At 40.1% G+C, this 26,627-nt stretch overlaps 2 protein-coding genes across 4 annotated transcripts in view; one reads left to right on the top strand and one right to left on the bottom strand.

The window, feature by feature from the left end:
* The window catches only part of macrod1 (mono-ADP ribosylhydrolase 1), a 135,345-nt gene that overhangs the window by 62,764 nt on the left and 45,954 nt on the right, over nucleotides 1-26,627 (bottom strand). The gene's annotated exons all lie outside the window — the stretch shown is intronic.
* flrt1b (fibronectin leucine rich transmembrane protein 1b) overlaps nucleotides 8,008-26,627 on the top strand; it is a 29,016-nt gene continuing 10,396 nt past the window's right edge. Inside the window, exon 1 of the mRNA XM_059345605.1 lies at nucleotides 8,008-8,306. The gene's annotated coding sequence lies outside the window, so the exon portion shown is untranslated. The remainder of the gene's footprint in view (nucleotides 8,307-26,627) is intronic.

Raw genomic sequence — 26,627 nt, forward strand, 5'->3', positions numbered from 1 at the left:
ATGTTATAGTTTTCAAAAATCTCTTTTCTGCAATCACACTCCATTGTGGCTGCTGGAGATGTCTCGTCGAGAGGTGCCAGTGTCTGTGTTTGGACAGCTATTATCAGAAAGGACAATAATGCACCAAATGTTAACGAAATGGCCCCAGAAACTCAAGACATTGCCAGCAGAGTGGTTTGCATGGGGAGTGGGGTTGGGGGTGGGGGGGTTGAGGGGGATTGTATTGGTGTGGCAGTGATGCTTCGGGTGAGAAGAAACAGGAGTGAAATATAATTCAGGAAGTCCAGTTTGAGTAATAGATCCATGACTTTGAAGGTTTGTCAGATGACAAAACACTCCAGTGCGGTAAATGAGGAAGAAATGGAGGTAAACAGTAGAAACACAGCTCATTGTAAAGAGTAATCTATCAGGGATGTGGCCATAAATGTATTTGATTGATTGCGTTGTGTTGACTCAGACTGTTTGTTATTGTGAGAGTCACTGGAAATAAAAAAACTTATTTCATCATTTAGGTATGAGGACATGATGCAACAAATGTATGCAAAAGACACTGAGCTCTGGTTGTGGATAAGTCCAAAAAGTCGGGATGTTTTCAAACACTTTAATAAAACAGAATGCGATCACTTGCTGATCTTTTGTGACATTTATGACAGTATATTTTATGATACACTTTTGTTTTTGTAAATATACACTCAAGCATTCTAATTTTGTTTACATTTTCATATCCATATTTTTGGAGTCAGGATTGTATATTCTGAAGCATACCCTTAACAATGCTCTTCTCTGCCTTTACTTCACTGCAGGGTCTTTAAAATGTGCAAAAACCCTAAAGTGTTGACTGTTTGCCATTTCTGTAGCATTACAACAGTGGTGGAAAAGGTATTCCAGTCCCTTAGTTAAGTAAAAGTACTAATATAACTAATATGTGAAATATATATATATATATATATACAAAATTAAACATAAAAAACCTGATGACAGTACATACATATATATATATATATATATATATATATATATATATATATATATATATATATAAAATATACTGTCATCAGGGTTTTTATGTTTAATCTTGACCTGAGAAGTCAAAAGCTAAATGTAGTGGAGTAAAAAGTACAATATTTGCCTCAAAATGTAGTAGAGTATAAATATAAAGTTGACAAAATAAAACGAAAATACTCAAGTAAAGTTTGTTACATTCCAACACTGCATTATAATAAACATTAACTGTTGCTGGTACAAGGGGCACTATGGATATTTTTAACTGATTTCCAAATCATAGACATGGTTTGCTGCCCAGGCAGTCCAGAAGCTAAAATCCCACATCCTAGTATAATTTTATTTTGCCTTTCAGAGAAAATGCATTGAAGTTCAAATTCAAGTTCAACTTTTACCTTCCCTGGTATAAGTGCACAATTAATTTTTATTTCATCTCCCCATTTTAAATTCATCTTGTGCGTAATCTTTATTCATGGGATTATATAATTATTGAGATTGTATTATGTAAGGTACAATAGACCTGTGATAAATTATCAATGATCCCATGTAATACTGCTGTTCTCTGTGTAGAGACATGGGCGCTGGGAGACAGAACCAGCCTGTGAGCCCTGTGGGGAAACAAAGGCATCAAAGCAACCAAAATACTCATGTGTATGCACAATCATGCAGTTGTAAGAACGTGGACACACACACACACACACACACACACACAGAGAGAGGGGTGTGAACAGTGTGACATGCACATACACTTGCGAGCAGTCACACATACACACACATATAAACCAAGACAGTCGTGTTTCAGAGTTTGGGTAACCATGGCAACGGCAAAGCCCAAAGGTTTGTTACTGAAACCTAGTTAATTATAGAGACAGAGAGAGAGAGACAGAGAGAGAGAGAGAGAGAGTAGTATCGATACTCGAGGGAAAGTGTTTCACCATCTGTTAAAACCAACATGTACCCTCTACCCTGTCGAGTGTGTGTATCTGTTTGTATGTGTGTGTGTTTGTTTTTGGGCATGCAACAACTGTGGCTACCACACACACACACACACACACACATACACACACGAATGCGCGCACAAACTCCCTTCTCCCGGGGTGCCGAATACATGGAGGCTAACAGTTTCTCTTTCTTATTGGTATTAGATGCCTAATTGGAATAGCTAATGCTGAACAGCTAAATAAAGCGTGCTAGCATCTTCTGCCGAGACACACCAATTATCGGAGCGGGGAAGGGATCAGGGTGATAAGTTATACAACTCCATACAGTGTGAGAGACAGAGAGAGAGGGGAGGGTAAGTTCACAGGGAGGGAGTGGAGGAGGAGAGTGCAAGGTGTCAGGGGATGGAGGGAGGGCTCTGGGAGGGGTGGGGGGGGGGGAGAGTCAGAGAGAGAGAGAGAGAGAGAGAGAGAGACAGAGGGAGGGGTGATGAAGAGTGAGTGAGAGAGACAGAGACAAAGTGAAAGAGAGTTGAGGGTGGAGAAGGGAGACGCAGGACTAAATTTGCTGGGAACATAAAACAACAAGATGGAGTGTACTTCTTCTTCTTCTTCTTTCTTGGGAGGTAAGTAATCATGCTGAGGGGGAGTAAAGGGGGAGAGAGACCCATAGAGAGAGAGAGAAAGAGGCTGGACAGATTGATGCATCAGTGAAGGACAAGAGCTAAATGCTTAAAACCTGGCCAGACAGGAGGGGAAGAAGTTGGTTGTTGGGACTAAAGAGAGGACAAAAGCACTCATTTGCTGTTTGGCTCAGAGTAGAAATTGATGTTTAACCACCTATGTGTGTGAATGTGTGTGTGTAAGAAGTGAAGAGTAATGATGATGATGATGACAACAGGCTGAAATCTCCATTATGTGAATCGCTGTGTTGAACCACTCTTCTGTCTTTTGCTTTCTGTGGCCCTCCATCTTATTTTTCTTTCTCTCTGCGCCCTCTCCCCCCTTATTCCCCAGGCCCCAGTGCAACCTGTTTGTGTATTCCTCCCTCTCCCGCTTCACTCTCTCTCCATCTCTCTCCCTCTCTCCTCTACCCACTTGTCCTAACCACCATTATACCTCTTTCAGGCTTTTAATTTCTAGCCATCATTTAGGCAGTCCACTTGAGAATGTCAATCAATTTACTGACGTCCTTATGGGGGAAAAAAAAAGGACAAAGCTACTTATAGAGCGCAGGATAATAGCAGACATGGTGCTACACCTTCATCTGGGATTAAATGAGATTATAGAACAGATACATTGATCCTTAGGATGAACTAAAACATCACTTTCCAGCACAGGAAGGTAAAGGCTTAAGGAAGAAACTGAGCCTACAAGAATTAAGAAATTACCAAGATAATAGTATTTGCTTTCAGTGACAAACCATAGAACCAAGTGCTCTGTTTATTAAGCAGATAAAGATAGACTTAACTCATACTTGTTACAGATGTATGTGGGATGCATAATTATCTTGATGAAAGGATGTTAAAAATATACATTGAGAAGGTTTTCTTTCAGCTCTTCCTGCTTGCATTTGAGTTTTATTGGCTTTCCTTTTCTTGTCAGTGAATGTAGCTCCACAGTCTCGCTGTGAATGTGTTTTTCTTATTACCAATGACATAAAAGGCCTGTATTTCACCTCAAGCCTGTGTCTTTGACGTGCGAAGACAATGCGGTGAACAGAGAGAAACACAGTTTCCTCCTAACAACACAAAACATTTCATCGTATTCAACTGTGATGCCGCTCTTCAAGAATCTACATGCAAGATTTAACAAAAAACTACCCGACAGCAAAGTTTTGCATTCATTTCGGCTGAGCTGGTGTGATTTAATTGGCAAGTGATGAATCCAACGCTGCTAATTAACTTTACATTCTTACCATGTATTCACACCTGCAGAGACAATATGACACACAGCAGCTCACTTCTAATTAATGCTACGACAAGAGTGACAAACAGTAGAGAGATCTCAAACAGCACAGAAACGTGAGAGTTCAATTTAATTGAAATGAGCAGTAATGTGGTGGACAAATGGCCAACTGAAGGTTCATTGTTTTCACTTTATGTTCTTCAGCTGTTAATCTTCCTGTGACTTCAATTGATGCATTTTGCTTAGTTCCTCATCAACTCCACAGTACAAAGAGAAACCATAACAGAGAGATGCTTAAATAGTATTTATATTTCAATACTTTTGTAGATAGGGGGAAAAAAACAGATCAACAATCAGGTTTGCGATTCAAGGCTTCACAGATGGTAAGAAATTCAACTGGTCTTTAACCTGTCTCTGTTGTACAATTATCTCCATTCAGGGACTTTTTCTGAGCCAGCACTGTGAACAAGCTGTTAATAAAAACAAAAAGAAAAAAATATTCATTTTTTGTGTGCCTAAGACTTTTTCCATGGCATGGAAAGAGCTATTAAGTATTCTTTTTTCAAAACAACATTTTATTAAATATGCATGAATACAAACCAATCAATTCTAACATTATCAATAAGTGTTTGACTGAGACAGCCTTGGACATTTTATTAACAACAACTAAAGGATTTTAGTTTTTCTTAATATTTAGTAATGCTACAATGATGGTTGGATTAATAAAAAATAATATGTGATTCCAGCTTTGATAAGAAACTTTGCTAATTTACAGTTGACATTTGTCAATTCAAAGACTAAATGGTACAACATTTTACATTTTAATCCATAAAAAATAGTTGCAGCCCCAAGTTCTCCAAGTTTTTAAATCTGGGTGTAAAAATGTTCAGCTTGTCGTTTTATTGTATTTACTGTTTAAATTATAGCATCTTTGTTCTAATAGAGGCTGTCTGCCTATTAGATTGACCACCAATGGGAACTATATTAAAGGTTTTGACCCAACCCCCTTCTATCGTCCAAAAAAGAGGTAATTTAACGATTTATAAGCCAATTTGGTTTTTAGCGAGTCTCTAAGATACATCACTGTGCTTCTGCAGCAGTGTGGTGTCAGTAGGTGGAGATCTTGTATGCATTTCATACAAAAAGCCCCACCCCTCCACCAGTGAACAAAGGGCTGTTCTAAAAATATACTCCACAAGGATTTGATTGGATTGTTTGTTTCAGACTCTTAATCGTAAATACAAATATGGATACAGTTAGTAACACAATGCAACAAATGGCAGGTGTTTTAAAATGTTGTTAGCAAAAAAAAGTAAGTTGCTTTAAATCTGTATCACTACTAAGATACTGCAGTGATGTAACAAACATGGAGTCTCAGCTGACCAGACATCCAGATGTTCAACAGGTTAGCACACCTTCTCAACCTTTAATATAACAGGTTACACCGAAAAAACTATTAATCTGCTTTCATTTGCAAAAACCATAAAGTACAACACTTCAAAATATGATCAATAAATAACAACATGTCAATATGTGACAGAGGATAAGGACAGCTTATGATGAAGGCTTTTTCTTTCCTTCTGTGGTCGAGTTTAGCATTCAGAGTTGAATATTCCCATGGTGTTCGATCAGGTGAATGCATCCACAGGATTTTACTCACAAATCTACAATCATCAGTGGAAGTGTTTAGCATTTCCTCTTTGGACTCTTTGAAACAGTCTTATTATATACATAACAAAACAGGACATGAATCCAGAATAAAATCATGTCTGGTCTAATCAACATCAAATCCAATTAATATTTGATGAGCTGGGCTGGGTTGCAAATTCAGAGTATGTTCAAGGTGTGAACTTTCAATGAAAATTAACAGGAATATATTGGAGATATATGGGAATTAATAGATCTATTAGAAACAAACTTTTTAAACATATCATAAGCAGACATAAATCAATATAATTGTCTATACAGCATGAAATCTGCCATGTGGTGAATTAGCAAGTAACTACTAATGGAAAAAGGGGGGGTGGGGTTAAATTATGAGCTGACAGTGTAGGCTGTGAGCCAACTTAGGGTTTAAGTTATCTAATATATAGAAGATATTAATTAAAATTAAAACTACCCTGTTCAATCAGGCCACAACTAGCTTTTAAAAACTGTCAGAAGGTCTTAATAAGTTATTAATTAACAGTGTACTTTTATTCAGGCTTCTATCTGCTGCTTAAGGAAAATATACAAAAAAATATATTAAGTGGTTCAAACAGAGATGATGCACTGTGCATGAATGTATTTTGAAATTGTGTAAGAAAAAAAATCCCAAATTCCTAAAATTAACCAAGATTTACTTCCCTTGGAAATTTCCTGGAAACTTACCAGACAATTTCAGAGTCTGGCTGTGAACCATTGAGTCTTAATAATTTTGTATTGTAGGAGTCTGTCCATACCCACCTGTTATTTTCTAACTCTACTCAATATTCCTTTCCTCTTCTTGGTTACATGAATGTTTTGCATGTTTTTGGCAGGGAATTTGAAAGGATTGAGCAGCTAACACATGCTTTAACCTACTTTTACCTAGACGATAATTGCCTGCGCAGTCCTATTACACTAATACCATGAGTAATAACTAGACCATAAATTACAGTAATTTACAGCAGACACACTAATAGTTCCTGTAGGAATATGACTGCTATTTTTCACCTTGTAAAAAAAAAAAAGATAGGGAAATTATCCTCCATTATAACACTTTGCAATTAGCATCACTGTTAGTTATGTATGATGGGGGAAATATTACAATTTAAAACATCGCAATCAATGCACATAAGAGCAAACCAACCAAAGATTAATGAACAGTTGCCTGATCAAGTCCTAAGAAAAACGCATTATCCACAATAAATACTGGATTAGACTGCTTCATATAGTACAGGTGTTTGTGTTAATGTGTCCACCGTCATTTTATATTAAAATATTAAAAAAGTCTATTACAGCAAAGTGTAATTTGAGCAGTTAGTAGAGACTGACTAATACAAGAGACAATAGTTTATTGGAGAAATCGCAGATCTATCGTATTAATGGACATATGTATCCTAATGTATTTAGAAATAGTGGTGCAATTACATAGAGCTCTGACAGGTTCATAATAAAACTAAAAATCAGTTCGGGCCAGGCTTAGCTTCTACTATAACACTGTCCCATTCGGATTGTGACTTTAAGTCTGACTATGAAAGTCGCTTGAGCTGAATCAGGCTAAATCCTGGGAAGCTATCTCTGGAAGAGCGCCAGAGGGTGCTGGTGGTGCAGCTGCACCTGGAACTGGGGCCCCAAGGGGCCCAAACAAGCCTCTGCAGATGCTCTATGTGCTGATGAGCTGTGCACATAACATTTTTGCATGCATGTGTGTATTTTGAGTGTGTGTTTGGTTGGAGTAAAGGTATGCCAGTTTTTTGCAGCCATGTTCTGCCAGTGGAAGCTACATTTAATATTACTGTGTGTATGCAGCACCCAAAGGGCTAAGCTGTGGTAACTCTTTGGTGGGAGAACTGCCCACAGGTAATAAATGCAAATTAATTGTGAGTTGTGCCTCTAAGGCAAATAAAAATTATTGGTCACAAAGTCTGTATTGCAACAACATCAATATCAGCCGAACCGGTGTGGACTCCCAGTAGTTAGCTGAGAACAGACTCTCGAGGAAGCTGGTCTTTGACTTGTCAGTGGCTGTATGCTTTAATTAAAACTCAAACTGACTCTGACATATACAGGACCTTTTCTACTTTACTGCCAAGTGTGAGAAATCTCCCTCTTTCCTTTCCCTCGAGGATCGAAAAATCCACTCATTTTCCATCCAGAGGGCCCCCAAACTGGCTGCACAGGCACCACCAGCTCCAGTCTATGGTGCTTTGTGTGTGTGAATGTATGTGTATATGTGTGTGTGTGCACCTGTCAGTCTAATGCTTGGTGAGTTGTCGGTAATTGCTGGACCGTGGCGACCTGCTGATCCCCTGTAACGGAGCTCAGAGAGCCACTGTAAAGAGTACCCCCACCGCGCACGCACGCACACACACACACACACACACACACACACACACACACACACACACACACATTGACAGAAAAACAAAACCGCGCGCAGCCTCGGCGCGAGACGAAGAAGAGGAGGAGGATTGAACGCGCGCTCGAGGCGACACCTGTCAAGCCGTTACTAAACACAGTTGGTTTATTTTAAAAGACTGAAGCGCCGTGAATGGTGGATAAACCGAGGTGGAAATAGAGATTAGTCGCACCTATTGCCGCTGTTTTGCGCTCGGGGAGAGACACGGAGCCGTTTGAGGAGAGAACATGTGTCGTTAACGTTATGACAAGCCGTTTAAGAGTTGAAGTAGCGAAGTTGACGCAGGTTAGAGGGGAGAGAGCTAACTGACAGCGAGAGCAGAAAGACGGTGGAGGAAAAACGGGACTTTATCCGAGGTTAGTCTCTCTCTCTCTCTCTCTCTCTCTCTCTCTCTCTCTCAAACACACACACACACACACACACACACACACCACACACTCTCTCTCTCTCGCTCTAAACACATTAACCCACAGCAGAGTGAAACAACAGGGTGGGAGATAACTAGTGCACATCGCGGAGCTCCGGTGCGGGCAGACCGAGCATCCTTCCCCCGTCCCTCCGCGGCGTCCTTCGCCCGGCTGTGAGAGAAGCTGCTGACCGGGGACTTAACGGACCCGCGTAAATATCTATTAAGTTGAGAGGATGATTTGACAAGGATGCCTTGAGGGGGAAGCGAGCAGGAGAGAGCCAGAAAAATGGATAACAAAGGTATGATCTGTGTCGGGTTGATGACTATGCATTCGTAGAGGGAAGAGGGTGAACGGTTCATGCGGGTTAAGGCTGAAGCTCTGTCAGGCTTTTATATTTATCATGGTGCTGGCATGGTGATGCTGACAGGCTTTTCACTTTTGTTGAAAAATGTGTGCCTGTTTATATGGATGTGTGCTCATTTGTGCAGCTACCTGCTGGACCCAAAAAAAAGTCAGAGATTTAAACAGCAGGGCTTCAGAGAGTTACAGGCAGAGAGGGAGATTAAAGTGAGAGATTATACTTTGTAAAGAGATAGAATTCCCACTTGCATGTTTTCTCTCATCTCTCCCATCGCTCTTCCCTGCTCCCTCCCTGCATCCCTCATGTGAGCAGTGTGGTTTTCATGTGTGCATAATTGCTTGTCGTCTTTTTTGTGTGAGTGTCAGAGGGACCAAGACTGCCTCTCAATGGCTCTTCTTCTTACATGAGAATATCTGCACCCCCACCCTCCCACCACCACCTCAGCCATGAGGGCCTATGAGCTTTGATGCTCCATGTTGTGCAGGACATCAACTTGACTAAACACACAAACAAAATGTTGCGTCATTCTAGTCATTTCTGCAAAACTGCCTAACATCTCTTGCTGGATATAAACACAAACATACAGCTGCACATGCAAGCGCACACATGCACACATGAATATACAAGCACAGGATTAGCAGTCATACGGGGCCATATTGAGACAGCAGATTAGAATGAGATTCTCAGGGCCAAAGCGGTACAGAACATGGGATTAAAGAAGAAAGGCAGAGATAGATGGATGGATGGATGGATGGATGGATGGATGGATGGATGGATGGATGGACAAGGGAAAGAGCGTGCAAAGAGACCAAAAGGGGGACAAGAGAGAAAAAGAGAGAGAACATGAGATTAAAGTGTAATGTCCTAGAGAGGGAGAGAGAAAGAGAGAAACCAGGGCAAGTCATGCAGTTAGAGGGAACTGCACATTGGCAGAATGTGGAGAGAATAAAGAAGAGGAGAAGGCAGCAGACACTCTTTCTCTATCGCCTCCCTTTTGATCTCTTCTTATTCACCCATCCGACAGCAGGAGAAGAGCACTGCTTATATAACTCTCCATTTGAAACACAATAAACCAAGAAAGGGTTAGAAAAGAACCTACAAAAGGGCATTTAACAGATTGTTAAATTACCATTTAAAAAAATCAGCAGATATATCAGTATCATCTGTGAGGCTTAATGGCATTTTTTTTTTTAATTTCCTGAAATCTGTCACAGGCATCATTCATACTAAAAAGAGGCCCTGCTTTTGCCTCAAGAGGCAAACTTGGCTGTATAAAATCCTCAGCACCTGTGTGAATCTCAGCTGACCAAGATTCTGTTAAGTTTCTCACAGCACATATGTTAAAAGATGAGTCTGTGCCAGTGCATTTAGCACAGCATGTGTCGGCTGTTAACACACTTTTAGACCCTCTATGTGTCTGGTTAGTATATCGTCACTGAAATCACTGAAAATAATCATATCTGACAGATTAATCTCATCTTTAAAGCAACTTTTATTCTTTCTTTTTTTTTTTGCTGACTTAGCTGTGCAACCAGGTGGTTGATGCCAATATGAGGCCAATATCAGTAAAAGGTAAATAGTGTCTTATTGAGAACTACAACAACATTAAAATATGATTCAAGAGCCAAAAGAACAACAAAGGAGCTTATAAAGCTATCTCAACATAGTATACTCTGAAAGCAAGAGCTACATTATATACTGTTCTGTAGGAGGACTGGACTGATTCTCCATTTTGAGGCTCAGTACTGAATCTGTACTGGCAGTGAAAAGTGGCATGGATGAATGAGGCTGATGAGATTTACTGGAAAACACAAAAAATCCTTGTATGGTGTTGTTTTGACATCTTTTTGAATTTTAAATCAGCACCTCCAGATTTTTTTAAGGCCAGTGCAACCAGCTAAAACACGGCATTTACATATTATCAAAACTGAGTGAGTGGATTTGCAAACAGTCCCCTATTACACATCCAGCAGACACAGCAGCAAGATTAGCATTTATTTGGTTTCTGGCAGCTTGCTGAATGCAAGTCCAATATTTATTTTCCTTTTAGCTCTGTTTAGATCTTCACCAAGCTCCTGAATACACAACTATGTTCACCTGCATGTCGCCAAAGCTTTGTTTATATTAACACGAGACACCGTGTCACAGGCCTCCGTAGATGAGACACAAGCTATGAGCATGCACAGAGGAGTTTGTGCTCAACACGTTGTACACAGTAAAATACCACCAATAACCAATATTGTGTGAATTGGCAAAAAAGTAGTAGAGACGAAGTAGAGAGTGAAAGTAAAGGAGAGTAGGCCATCTGGCTAACAGTAGAAAACACAGACATACTGCCAAACATCGCATGTGTGTAATTATTTATTTGTTAATGTATAAATAACATTACTGTTGCTTACATCCAATTAAAATTACTGTCTGCCTGTTGATTGATTAATGAACTGGGACAGCGATCTTTATCATCCTAGCTTTGACAAAGCAATCTCTTGTTTTTCCCTCTGGTAAAATGCCTCAGCTTTTCCCAGTGAGGTGACTACCTCTTTCCACAAATTATAGGCCATTTTTGTCCCTGGGGTCTCAAAATGAAGGATCGTATAGATGTGTCCAGGCAAACCTGCTGGCCCAGTCTTCTCGAGTCCGTGTTGACATGAAAAGTGTAGCGCACGCCTAGTTACAAAGGGTAACAACCAAGCAATATGTTTTTGGTGCCTTAGCTCTCAATGCAAAAGGCATGATGCTGACTATTTTCACACTTTGGAAATCATAAACTTGTGTTACTTTTTCTGCCTGCTGTTTGGGGCTGGTCAGGTAGCATACAGTGGGTTTATCAGAGCATCTGAGGCCATAAACCCAAAACAATGAGCTGAAAAATGCTAAAATGCATCGTCGAGCTGAGGGGAAATACAGCGTGCTGTCACAAATTTCTGACAGTTCATCCTTTCATATTACATGAAGTAATTTTTTTCCATTGCTAAAAAAAATCTTCAGTAGTGCAGCATAATGTTTCTTAAAATTGGTGATTGACTGAAAACTCCTCTCCTTTCTTGCTTAACTGAACAAATATAGGAAATGTACACCATACTGTCAAACTTAAAACACCAGGGGCATGACCCTAGGGGTTAAAACTCCCCCCAGTTTTCTGCAGCAGTGAGGTCATTTTTCCCCTGGCGGCTGTTTGTTCAGTTCGAGTGATTTCATGTAGTGGTGAGCAGTGTTCAAGGCCTTGGGTCAGTGCCCTGTGGCAGAACAGCAGGTGTCAAGAGGAAGAGATGACTCTCTGTGCTTCATGTATCTAAGCAGTAAGTCTGCTGTCCACAGGCTATTTAACCTTTTTTCTAATGTTCCCACCTGAATGATTTCTGATTCTGTTCATCTATTGATTCATTATTTTACATCATCTTCATAACCTTGTATTGTACATCTATTAAAAATTAGGGATTGATTTACATCACTGTCAAAGACTGTTTTCATGCCTACAGTCATGACATTCAGCATTAATGTTTCACTGCAAAATGTAAATAATTCAGCAGTATGAAACCAGGACTGGACTGTTACTAAGCATATCAATGCTTGTCGACTTTGGCACGCTTTTAACATTTCCTTTTATTAATGATTCAATATTGGAATTGGTACCCGTCCAAATCAATGTAGTAACAAATGGAAGATGTCCATGCTGCCCTCAACTGACTTGTGGCCTTTTCATGGCTGTTTTATTTTTAATAATCTGAAATGGTTAAGTCCACTGATCATGCGGATGTATTAAACCAGATCGGGCTGTGGTTGATTGATCAGCAAGATAGGAAATTGCCTTGTCATATTCATGGTCATGGCATATGTCAAAAAAACAAATTTATGAATACACATGCTATACCAGTATATGTGAAGGTAGTGTGTGGCCTTGAAAAATCTTGTCATACAAACAGGACAAACCAAAAGAACAGTGGTAGGAGGGAACTGCCTGCTATATATATATATATCTCAAAATATACCTGCGCATTAATGTTTCCAGGCATCCCACCCTATTACAGCCTGTGTGTGGGAAACACTGCACTTGTAGCCAGATTTAGAGTTCAACCCGCCCCCGAAACAATGATTTTATAACCGTGTCCTGAACAGCTTTACAGAGACTCAGACTGAGACAGCACCCAGGATGATTTACTTAGGATTACAGCACATTTTCTCATCCTTAACAAATATTAGTGGAGGTCATTTGGATGTAATCAGTCAGACTGATCGTATATAGTCAGTCAGCAACACCAATCTGAACTTGTTCTTTACATTTCAGCTTAGACTAATCGTCGTTTTCACATTCCCTGTTTCTGTCATGGCGGAAAAAAACATGTTTGTAGAACACTTACACTGCCCCAGATTATAATAAAAACAGATGAGAAAATGCAGCTCTGTCGCTTACATGACTGATAGGTCATCACAATGTAAATGGTGGGTCGGCAGGCTGAGGCACATCCTACGAGCTTATGTCATGAATTTGAGCTTTTCTCATGTCTCTGATCTCATCTGTTCCTCCACACTGTATGTAACTATACAAAAGAAAAAAATGAATTGAAAATGAAAAGAAGACACAGTCCTTTCTGCAAAAGGACAACGGGCTTCAATAAAGGGCAGAGGTCCCATTACACCTGGTATTAACATGTGATCTGTATCTGGATAATGACATTCAATATATGGGCTTTTACATTTACACCTGATGTAGATAGGCATTCTCGTTATCTCGATTCTGCCGACAGAGTAGCTTCTGCTACGACTTTGTAGCTTTTGTTCAGGTATGTTTGAGCTGGATATCTTTCAACCTGCTGGGTGACTTTTCCCTCAAATATAATCAATAGTTTTACAATAACAATGTATCAAATGAAAATGTGAAAACATTGTGAGAGGGGTAGCTTGAAGTGATTAACCTACAGAGAATTATTACCTGAATCTGCAGCTCCCCTCTGCTCTATGGAGCTTTATAGTGAGTTTAAGCTCATTTTTAAGCTGTCTGACTGCAACTTAACTCTTCTTTTACTCTCACGGCTCTCATAGCATTGTTTTCGGATGTTGTAGGTACCGGTTTTCGAGGAAAATCTCCTAAAATCTATGATTCATTACCTGCTCCAAACAGCAGAAAGACACAGTTAGTGATAAGCTGGTGAACATGGTGGAGCATTTAGCAGCTAAAGAGCCAGATACTATTACTCAGGAGTTGGTTGAGACCAATTCTAAATAAATGCTAATGTTTCATACATTTACTTCTTGCTCGGGATGCAAAATGTAGTGATCAAAGATGGATGATTTAATGTTTAATCGCCCTTACCAAATCTAACTGATATCACTACAGTTAACACAAGAACAACATAGAACAGTTCTGCCTCTTCAAATAGTTTATCAGAAAATGGGGGGGGGGGACTTTTATAGAGCATTTTGTCAAAGACTTCAAATAAAATGGTTTAATGTGATCAAATAAAATTAGAAATGCAAATGTATAGAATGCATGTTTATTGGTAAGCAAACTAACATTAAACACTACTGTATCAGAGTGTGTTAGGCCAAAGAAAGCATTTTGGCTTATGTTTATTGACCATGATTTCATTATCAGAATCATACATAACAGTATAAATTACCCACTATCAACCCATAATTTAACAACCATGATATATATTGTGCATGCATACTTCCTTCATTAACATGCATTTTTCCCTATCCAGATTGGATATTCAGATACATTCTGTATGTTCATTTTAGGGGAAATTGGGGTAATGCAGTAGCAATAGCTTACTAATATATACACATGAAGAATTTGTTTTAAGAGTAAAATCTACATTTCCCTTTAGCTTTCCCAATTTGTTTGAAAAGAAAAAACAATCTGTAGAGCTTGGACCAATATGAATCCAGATAGCACTTTAAAATTAAATCTATGTAAGTCTAGTTATTGCCTTATTTTATGCCTTATGCAATCTATTGTAGGAGGCAGTATGGCTCTAAAACAAACTGCTTTTTTATATAATTGAGGTTATGCCATGTTTTGGCTGAGATTGTCCCGAAAAGACAGAATAAATTAGATCCCAAGAAAACCTGAAATAAATATATCCTACAGTGTATGCCAGATACGGACATTAGAGAGATGCATTACACAAGGGAAGGTTTTAACAATTTAGGAGGCTTTCTGACACACAGCCACGAACACACTATACACAAACACAATGGCCGTGCATTAGGCTGTGTTATATTGCATTATGGCTTTGTGTCTGAGTGTGTGTGTGTGTGTGTGTATGTCCATTTGCTGGAGCACAGGAATAGTGTGGGAGGTCAGAGAGAGTAGGAGTCATACAGAGACAAGTTCAGAGATGAGCTTTTGTGTGAGCAGCAGGGATGACTTCAGAGCGCCTGTACTGTTCGCTTACCTTGCTTTAAACCTGCTGCAAGCGCCTCCAGAAAAACTGGCACCTTTGATTAAATAGTGCAACTTAAAATGAGCTGAATAACTGTAAAATAAGAAATTAGCTATGTTTAATTCCATTAAAATTGAGATTATCCTCACTTATGCAAAAAGAACCCCCCTAGAAAGAACCATTTCCCCTGTTAAACACCTCTAGAAAGACAACAGTTCACACTAGCACCTCACACTTATGAAAAGTACAACTGAACTGTTGTCATTAAGCCTTTATAGTGCCTGTTATGAAAGATAATTACAAATGATCAGTCGGTATCACTGACAGCTGAGATTTCTGACAAATTGTGGCTGTTACTGTGGAGAATGTGTCAAAAATAGATGTAGAAAGAAAGAGGTTGCAGAGAGAATAAGCCCAGTGATAAAAGAAAGACCAAAGATTTGATCCTCTTGATGAGGAGTTCATTTGATACAAAGAGTGATTTCTTTTTGATCCTTCTTCATCAAAGGCAGAGAAAGCTAATGGAGAGGGACATGTATGAAAGTATTAATGAATAAATTATGCACCTATGGCCAGGGGTTAGTGATTATGAACATCGTTTTTTTATGCTCTAATACATTAGGCTGTTATTTCACGGTATTTGTGTTGGAACTACTCAGAACATGAAAATACAAAACGACTTAAAGATTTCCTGTTCCCTCCAACAATAAGAATTCAGGATTTGCTTTTTTAATCAGAACCAGAATAATAGAAAACAGATGCCCAACCCTTTTTTTGCAGGCCCTCTCATATTATCCCAAAATGCACCACGTTTGAGATGGCATCAGTATGCCATGAGCTCCCAATTGTCTGCAATTTCCAATTTTGTATCAGTTGCACCATAGTCCACATCTGTTGCAGCAGTCTGAGTGTGTTGCCTGCAGCATAAATTAGTGTTGGAATGACATGTGGTGCATGTAATTCATTTGGAACTAGTGTTTTTAAAAAAAACTCAGTTTAAGATTTTGAGACTTTGGCACCAACTGTGTGCCGACTTAGCCCACTGCTTAATGACAAACAGTGGGTGTTCAACTATAATGTTTCTGTGTCTATTTTAAAGCTAATATGTAGGATAGTGTCTAATTTCTACCTTTTACATGTTTGTTGGTATATGTTGCAAACCTTTTTCTTTGTTTTTGATGATTCGTCTCTGAGGTGTTTTCTGAGATTGGCTGTCTTTTTGTAGTTCTTGGTGAATGTGTGATCAAATGACTTCACAACCAGAAAATCACTTCAGCAAGAAAACTGAAAACAACATAAATTGTTGATACCCAAAACCAAATTCAGACCAAATATGAAAGCAATTAAGTATAACAGCACAAGTGTTTTACAACCTGCCAAGACCCAAAACCTCTAAATCTGGACGTGTGTGGAACCAAATGTCAAATTATCCCCAAGTTACCACAGCGACAGTGAATGTAAAGCAGTGCCATGTACTGTTGCCAGCTTGGCGACTTTCTCGCTAGATTTAGTAACTTTTTCACTTTTTTCTACAAAGGCGGCTAGTGACAAATTTAGCGATGTATTCAGCCCATCTGAGAAAAGGCGAGAAATATTATTGTAATTCAGTCCCATGCATGCTGCTCAGAGTAATCAAACAGCACAGCTCCTCTGCTAACAGCACAGGGCCTCTTCCTCTACTCTTGCTTATAAAGGCAGTCAACTGACACAACCACTAAGGTGATGCGCAGTGTCACCAATATGCAAAGGACCGTTTCACGTCATCTGGCAAATTTTAGCATAATTAGGAGCTAGTGCTAGCTAGTTTCATTAGAAAAAGGTTGGCAACACTGCTGTCACGCTATCCAAAATGATTGGAGAATGAAATAAATGTAGACACGAGCCAATTACCGATCTCCGTTCAAAGAGTGCAACACGCGCTGCAAAGATGTCAAGGTGGTGCTCGATTGTGAGGGCAACTGGCAGGAATATGTGTTTGACCTGATGTATCGAATTCCAATAGATCTTTTGGGTATGCAGGGATCATGCTTGACTCTGTGCTTGAATAAGCTTTGATAATTACCCTATAGCCTTTTCTGGAGTGTGCTGGTTGTCTCTTTATAATGAGGAACAAAGGTAAACACTGCCAAAACAGAACAACTGACTGACTGACTGACTGACTGACTGACTGACTGGCAGAAGATGCATCAGTTTTTAGTTCACTCAGCAACAGCACCTTTTACGCAGAAGTTATTCTTTCTTTCTTTTCAAAAAAGTTCTGCTCCTGCAGAATCTTTTTTTTTCTTCCCGAGATAATAATGAAATGGAGAGTGACAGGAAATAATAGAGCGAGAGGGGAGGGGGGAGGGAGTCAGAGATAAAGTGTTGGTGGGTGAGAGGTAACAAAGTCTGTCAGCTGGATTCAAACCTTCAGTACTGTGCCTTAGCCTGCCACCAGGAGGCCACACATACTTCACATCTTATTGGATTTAAAATGACTTGTTTCGTCTGTCATCGCGAGCACACACACACACACACACACACACACACGTCACACACACACACAAACACAAAGGACTCCAGGGAATCTGCTCCAAAGGCATAAGTGCCAAGTTCAACCTAGCGAGAGTTATTGTGACCTATCTAAGAGTGCCTTCTGGTGGACTGTTTTGTGTGTGTGCGTGTGGGTATTGGTGTGTGTGTGTGTGTGAGGGTGTCCGGCCTGTAAATTGCCTGTCTGAAGATACTTCCTGTGCATACCTCATTCTGCGCGAGACACAGAGTGAGAGAAAGAGATGGAGAGAGAGTGTAAATGCTTTGAGTCGGAAAAACCCTCAATCATATTTAATGGGATTATTTATCCACATGCTGTCATGAGACTATGTGTATGCATGCTGGGCCGTGTGTGGAAATGTGTGTTTTGCTGAGAGATGGGGTATATCATAGCATCTCCTGGCACATTATATTGCAGGCAGATGGGTGTGTAGTTTTTTTTTTTGTGCAGATAAATTTAATGTATTCCTCCTGTGCTGATAGAGAGCAGTGTTAGCTCGATGTAACAGGCCGATTTTAAAGCTGTTTATGTTTCATTCAGACATTAGCCAGGTCACATGATCCACTGCTGATGTGATGGAGGCTACTTTTTTAACGCAGCACCTACGTATGTTTTTATAAATATTATTTCCTTATCACAGATGGCTAAGCAGAGAAATCGTTCCAGCACGGTGTGGGAGGATTTTACTCACAGCTTCAGGGGTGTCAGTCTGCAAAACCTGCAGTGAAACCTACCTCACCCTGCCTTAAAGAGCTGCCAACCCACCTAAAAGCTTTCATCTGTGAGGGTTCCACTGGCTTTTCTGTGTCCCATGGTCTAATTACCATTGCAGAAGGCTTTTCAGTCCTGCCAAGATTAACATGCTGGTAGAAACAGTGAATCATTTTAAATCTGAGTTTCTGTTTTCCATTAAAATTAAAAAGATAGGGATTTTTTCGGTCACTTGGAAAATATGAATACTCATCATTAAACCTGCATATTAGTCAAAGCCTTATTGCAGGTGAAGCGAGTGGGTGAAGTAGCTGGACTCACATTGCTGTGAATATATCGTCAGCACCCAAGGCCGCAGCCCTCCAAGAGTCCCTAGAGAGATAATACAGTTTATTTACCGCTTATGCATAAAAATCTCTGTGCTGTCTCTGTAGCCCACAGTGTGAGGTCTGACTGTTTTAATTATTAGCTGCTGTGTTTAAAATGAAGCCGCCAGCATTTTCATTATTCGCCCCATATTTATGCAAAGCACCTTCACTCTGGGTGTCTTGTGTTTTAGGTGTGTGTGTCCACCCGTGTCTGCCTCTTCCACACTTGTTTTTATTCTTTTATCATGACTACCTCATCCTCACTGCTGTCCTCCCTTTTCACCTCCTATCAACCACTCTTTAGTCCATCCCATCCCACCACCTCCTCCTCTGCTCTCTTTTCCCCTTTCCAGCAGCACTCTCTCTCAAAGTCTCGTTTACTCCCTCCTCTGCTGTTCATTCCCTCTTTGGAAACCGGCTTCCTCCAGGGCAAAAACTCTACAGCTCACTTTGTCTCCCTGTCCGCCTCCATCTATGCTCCCCTCCCTCCATCCTTCTTCTTTATCCTCTCTCTTTCACGCCTTTTCACTCTTTTTCCATTTTCTCTCTCTCTCTCTCTCTCTCTCTCTTTCTCTGACAATAGGTTTCAGGACCCATCTATTGAAAATTCCCATTTGCACTGCTTTCCTCTCAGTGGCTTGCTCTCATCTTATCACTGTTGGAGTTCTGTCCCGGCTTTACCGTTGAGAAGAAGTAGAGGAGGAGACGTGGAGGGAAAGAAAGAAAACAAAGCAAGGAACATTACTACCACACACATACAGAGACAGATAGTGGTACCAGGAAAAGATTGAATGCAAAAAGATTATCTTTGATTCCCACAATACAACAAAACTGACCTGAAATAAACTGAATGTACAAGGTTGGGCTGGGAGATATGAATTATAGTTACTGATAGTGATAGAAAATGTCTTTGAAGCGAAAATGAAAGACTGTGATATACAGTCAATAAGTTACATTGCTTGACAACGTACTAACCTATTCCAAACACAAATAACTTTTCTAATTCATGTATCAAAAGTCAGTGAGGAGAGGTAAAACTTTTTAATTCAGCATATAGAGTGACAGCAACAGTAAAAAGAACATCAAATATAAAGAATTGTTGTTGATAAATTAAGTAATGAGACATTGATTGTGTGGAGATACTTGTGCTGGAGTATTTTAATATTATTTTTTTTGTTTTTTTATTCAATACTGTAGAATAGCAGAATTCTTAGATATAAACCAAAAGGTGCAGCGCAGTGTTTCCATTTTAGCTCAGTGTGAATCTTTGCTATATTTTGCTGTCATTTACAGTTCTGCAAGATGCTCTCTAATTTGATATCCGTATTTCACCGAAGGACGGGCTCTGCACACACCCACACTCGGTGCAGAGCAGAGAGAGACAGGTGCATTGACAACTTGGCGGTCCACTAACTTGTTGCTCTCGCTACCAATATTAGCTACTCTGTTTCAACAATGTTAGGCTGAAAAAACGTACAGGCAGGCTGAAATTCAACCTTGGTGTTCTGTCAGGAATAACCTATGAGCAGAGAAAAAGTCTGCTTGTTGCTTTGCTAATTTAAGTAGTGTAAAGTGCTATAGGCTTAAGCTAATAATGGTGACAAGCAGAAGCAACCAAGGGAAAACTCTGCAGCACTATGCTCTATCTTAGCCGAGATCAGAGGAACATCTGGCCGAGTCTGTCTGTTTGCAGCCCAAACTATTTTTGATCATTTTTCAGGTTCGGAGTGTACTTTCTTCAAGTATTCCTGAGCTAAAAAAGAAACACCAAGTTCATTTGTCGTGTGATAAATATTAACATCAACAACTTACTGATGAAAAGAAAATGTACATAAATTGCAAGATAAATTTATAATTTCTTGACATTTTGCCCAGCTCTTGAAAAATAAACAATAATGAGAAAGACTCAGTAAAAAGAAGAAAATAATTAGAGAATTTGTGATGGAATACGACAGAAAAAGAAACGCAGACACCAAAGAAAGACAACATAATAAGAAAGAAAATAGCAGAAGAGACAAAACGAGTTTAGAAAACCACAGAATCTAAATGGAAAAAAGAACTGGAAGAGAAGGTGTTGAAGGAGAATTATCAAAAAACATGCTAAAACCTTCTAAATAATCTACAGATGCCACTTAACACCTTCCAGCCGCCAGAAGTCGTCGGCCTGTATAAGCAAATTCAGAGATAATTGACCTCAACACTATTCTGAGTGAGAAGAGAGAGAGAGAGGGAAACAGAGAGAGACAGAAGCAGAGACTGTACCATGGTGTGAACTGTCATAGAGAGTAAGTGGGAGGTAGTGTTGTCACAGTGCATAATGGTGTTGCTATCATTATCACTGGCTAGAAGAACAAAGAACAGAGAGCTGGTGTTTGTGTATGTGTACGTGTTAGTGAGAAGGAGAGAAAGTCGGTGCAAGTTCACGGGTCAAAAGAGCAACAAAGTGTGTGTGAGAAAGAGAGAATGTAAGAGAGGCTGTGATTATTTCTGCAACTGTGTAATAGATAGGTTTCCATTTTAAGTGAACAGCTGCTGGTGGAGGCTGGTGGTGCACAAACCACCCAGGCACAGATCTGCCTCATGAAGCTGGTAATATCAAAATGTTACTGGCTGTGTTAAACACGTTTGTCATGACATTTATCAGCAATGTGGCATTTTTTTCATCTGTGTGCAAAAAAAAATCTATCTTTTTAGAGCACAGTACCTCACATTCCTGCAGTCACACTTTAAGGGATTTCAGTGCTTAGCCTTAAATGACAAAAAAGGAACGACATTTCATTTTGGATTGCATTGTACAACTACAGTTAAACCTCAAAAACACAGTTTTGTCACATCAGATGGATCAAATATGCGACAAAAAGTGCTAACATCACTGTCACTTATAAGCTACTGTACAACTGTGTAAAAAGAGTGCACTTACATCTCTCTAAATATATTTGTTCCATTTCTGAGTGACTGAGGCAGAGTCAGAGGCGGATTAATGCTCAACTTACTAGAGGGCTGTTGTAAGGCTTGTTGTGCATGATTTTTTGGGGGGATATTATTTTCTGCTCCAAATCTGCATGATGCACTAGGCGCTTTCAGTTTAGGCAGCATGAGTGTCCACGTTTGGTCCAACCAGATTATCAGGGAAAGCCACCTTTGCTTTGCATACAGCTAATCGTGGACTTCCAATACTGAAGCAGAAGTGTTTGCTCAGCTGGGAGCAGGAATGGGTTAGAAATAATCACAATATCCATAATTTAAAAGAGAATGTTACAAAGATGTTGTGGTTTACGTACATTCCTCATGTGACATAGACCTTCACATAAAATTAAATTAATTTTGCAGATTCTAGGTCTAAAACAAATGAAAGTTCATTCAGCCTCCATAAGACCAACAGCTGGATGTCATCAAAAACGGTATGAGCTACTCTGTTGTTGAAAATTAATTAAAAAAAGAAATGAGCCACATTTTTTCATTAGAATGAACAAAGACACTGCCACATACATCATCCTGTAAATACTCACTAGTGCACCAATTGTATATTCATCCATTTCTCAAGTTAGTCCCCAACAAATGCACCATTTAGTCACACTACACTACTGTTTGAGTGACATTTGGCAATAACTACAGTGCTAAAGAAAAATTACTTTGTGATTGTAATATGCACATCAATTACTAACCCCGTGTTACCTTGAATTCATGAAAAAAAAATTCTCTCATGCCAACACGGTAAACAAAGGATCCAAAGACAAAGAAAATTCTTGATGAACTGAAGTGAAGAGGGCAGCTTTTAACAGCAAAGCTATATCAAAACATCTGTTTACAAACTCTCACACAATGAATGGAGTATAATGCAAGTCTCATTTATTCAGTTATACGCTCAATACTTCCCATTTTTGCTAAAACCTGACAATTTCTGCATTAACATTCTCACACACAGACAAATGGAGCAGCTGTGTGAGACTGGTTATGTGGAAGTGTTTTAAGTAGTAAGGTTTTAGCAAGAATGCATTTGTTTGGGCAGAAGGGAGCATACAACTGAATGAATTTGTTGTTGCTAAACAAGGTCCACATTTATTTAATTCATTAACAATTATCTTGGTTTTTGGATACTCCGTTCACCTTGGAGGCATGCCAGAAAAACAAACTTTTCAAAATTAATTCAAGGTAGCATGGGGTGAGTAATTGATATACAAATGATAATTTTGTGGCTGCAGTATTCCTTTAAAGACTTGCATACAAATGGGCTTGGGGCTGAGAGCCACAGACAGGTTAGAAAGGTCAAAAAGTATTCAGGGAGAGTAACACATTGCTGGTTTTGGACTTTGCTTCGGAATTTGTTGAGAAAAATACAGAAAAACACAGGCCTCGTCCTATTAATGATTTGCTGACTGTAACTAATTGATGAGCAGTCCGAGTAGAAATTAGAATCAAAAATAAAGCCAACACACACCGGGGGGTGGGGGGTGTTATAGGCCAGTGCCTCACTTCAGATCTTTGCTGATTATCCCTGTCTGTCGCTTCCCTCATCTCTCTCCTTCTCTGCCCCTCCCTCTCATGCTAAATGGAAGCTGTGTGTTGCCGTGTTAGAAAGCTAGTCACATCCCTCTCACTCTTCTTTTTAGACCGTCTTTGAGTCTCTCCCTCTCTCTTTTTCATTTCCCACCTCTACCTTTCTCTCTGTCTATCCTTGACACTCTCTCTTTCTGTCTTTTTCCTCTCCCACTCTGCTCCCTCCAGCCTTCGCTCTGTCCACGCCGACACCCTCGACTGAGTCTGCCGGAGTCACGGCCTTCAGAGCCTGACAAGAATTCACTGCCTGCGTTCGTGTGTGTGCAAGTGTGTGTGTGTGTGCGTCTGTGTCTTCAAGCATAGATGAAATATGAGCTGTTAAATATGAATGCGGGGTTATGTTCCGATGCTGTGTAGCCACGTCGATCATGCATGGAGGAGTAGTAAAAAAAAAGTCCATGCACTTATACACACACACATATGGCGATCAGTGTGTATGACAAGTAACTGCAGAGCTTCTGTGGTATTATTCTGCATCACATTTGCTATCCATTTGTCTGTGATACTTGCCACACACAGTCACTCACACACACACACAAACACACACAGAGGCAGGCCCTGGATTCAGGCTTCACTGACTTTAAACCTTGCTCAGGCTGACAGTAATTTCTGCCTCCAAATTACATTCCAATGGCTTCATAAATCTGCTGCCTCCTCCTCCGCCTCTTTCTCTTTCCCCCCGTCTTCCTGCCTCTGCTTCTCTATCTCCCCCTGTTCTCTGCCTTCCACCCTCTCCTTCCTCTCTCCCTTTTACTCCAGCCTCACTTCATTTTTCCTGTATAAACCTCCACCCTCCTCCTCCTTCCCACTCTGCCTCTATTTCACCATCTCTCTTTCTCCCTTCCTCTCCTTCCCCCCTATCACTTGTTTTCTCGTTTCCCCCCACACTCCTTCTCTCGCACTCGCTCCGTAAATGAGAAACAGGGAGGCAGAGATGGGGAGAATACGTGTGCAGGGTAGTTAAACAGTCACAGACACACATAAATCCATAAAGATACATATGCACACCTACATAAACACAGATGCACGCGCACACACTCCCAGATGTGCTCACAAACACAAAGAAATGTGTAAATACACACATACATGAGCACACAACCACAGTCAAACATCATAAATAGCACATTACGCTTTGATTGAAAGACAAGCATTTGTGCTGCCATATATTTGCCGTGCCTCTAAATTGACTTGCGGGCGTACTAGTGCACACACATTTGCATGCATACACGCGTGCGCGCACACAGCCGTTTTAATGAGAGTGTTCATTTTACAGATAGTGCCTCTAGGTGAAATAATTGCCAATGTTGGGCCCTGATGGCTGGTCCAAGTGTTCTCAGGCCAGTTGTCTTTATGGGCCATGGCGGGCCACGAACACACCCCTCATCTCCCTCACTGCCACTTTAACTGCTGCTCTGCTGCAGCCGACACACACGCGATGAAGACATGGGCATAATATGCATAAGCACACAATGTAGACACCAACTTGCACATTAACACTAAACACACACGTACACACACGCCAAGGCAGAGGCCAGCAGAGAACAATAGGGCCTTCTGACAATGGGGCTCAGAGGAATTCTCTCCTCCATATTAATATTCAGCAGAGTGGATGTAGAGAGAGTGTGTGTCAGCAGGGACGCATGCTCATCAACCTCGCTAACACTGGGGTTAGGCAGCCACATGATTACAAAGTACTCAGACTTTGGTCCCCAGCCCCATAACTATTAATCCCTATCTCCTACTCCCTCGCTTCCTATCTCCTTGCTCTCTACGGTGCACAGAGGGAGCACACTGCCAAGTATCACAGCTGTCACTTTTCTTTGCTTTCCATTTTCCGAATTATTCCAAACAGCCTGATAGAGCAAAGGGTGGATGGAAATGGAGATTTGATATAGTCAATTTCCTGCTGCCACCCACTACAATGTTTCAAATTTGTGAAAATGCAACTAGAAGGTCATCTGGAGGGGATTTTGCAAAAACAGAAGATTACATTTTTTTTCGAGAAATTTTGATGCGAAGGGTGGAAACACCCAAGTATGCACTTGTTGTTTGTTTCATCTTAACCAGAGGCTCTGTAGTCCTCATTAGTCTCATAATCTCCCCTTGTAGTAACTAGTATCGCTTGTAGTTAAATCCAGCTGCCAGACTAGCAGATGTTCCCACATTACCCCTGGTTTTCATTCCCTCCACTGGCTTCCCATTAGGTTCAGAATAAACAACAAAATCATGTTGATTACATATCAGGCTCTGCATGATCTTGCCTCATTCCTTATTCAACTTCCTGAGCTCTCAGATCATGAAATATCGGTCTTTTGTCCATCCCCCGCTCCAGCTTCAAGACTACAGGTGATCACGCATTTGCTATTTTAGCTCAAACTGCTGAATCTTTGCACTGTTTTAAGCAGCTTATAAAGACAGTCTTTATAGGCAAGAGTTTTTTTTATAAATCCCCATCCCTGCTTAATTTTTTTATTTAGTTTAGTTTCTCTTGTTGTGTCATTTGTATTGTAATTTACTTTTACTGCATTTAAGGTGCTATATAAATAAAGTTTTACTTATTTATTACCTTATGTCAAAGCAAAGAAGTATGCCAGTAACACACCTGTATTTACCAGACTTCCCTCTGTATTCCCACCTCCATTTGTAGATAATACAAGATGACCTCCAACAACATGCATATAAATGCTCTGGCCATATTTGTCTAAATGTTACGTCCATTTGCAAATCTGATAAAAAAACATGAATCGCCTACAGGACATATTTACACATCTATAACAGATGTGTTGCATAAAAAAGTGTCCAACACATGTCAGGAATAGTTGTACTGGAGCCTTCAGTAGCCCTGAGCTGAGAGGCAGATGTATTATCTGTATATTTTTATTCTTTTCTTCGTTTTTCTGTATTTGTCTCGGTTTACTCAGCTGTTTTATCACCAGCCTTCTCCTCTGTCCCACAAAGCAAAGAAAAAGATGCAAATATCTGATCGTTATAGTACAAAGCAAAGAGGAAAACAAAACAGCGAGCGCATTTGGACTGCACAGAAGCCAGAGTGAAAGTCACAAACTGCAGAGTTGTCATTGACTGGCTCACAAGAGCAGAGTGAATTCTGTCCCCCTGAGGAACGAGAAGTTCTCTGTGCTCTCTGGTATGCAGAAAAAAACAAGTACAACAGAAAAGACGCACTGTGAAGAGTCAGTTAGGAGTGTTTTCGACCTCAACACTAAATGGGTCACCTGCCGCAAGTGTAGAAACTGCTCATTTTATTACTGCTGCTGCTTCTTAACAGTCAAGTGGGGGTATGGCAATAAAATAAGAAGAAATAATATGCAGAAATTGAAATTGAAATAACAC

Source organism: Centropristis striata, chromosome 12 (genome assembly GCF_030273125.1).
Source record: "Centropristis striata isolate RG_2023a ecotype Rhode Island chromosome 12, C.striata_1.0, whole genome shotgun sequence".
In the NCBI taxonomy this organism is placed as follows: Eukaryota; Metazoa; Chordata; class Actinopteri; order Perciformes; family Serranidae; genus Centropristis; species Centropristis striata.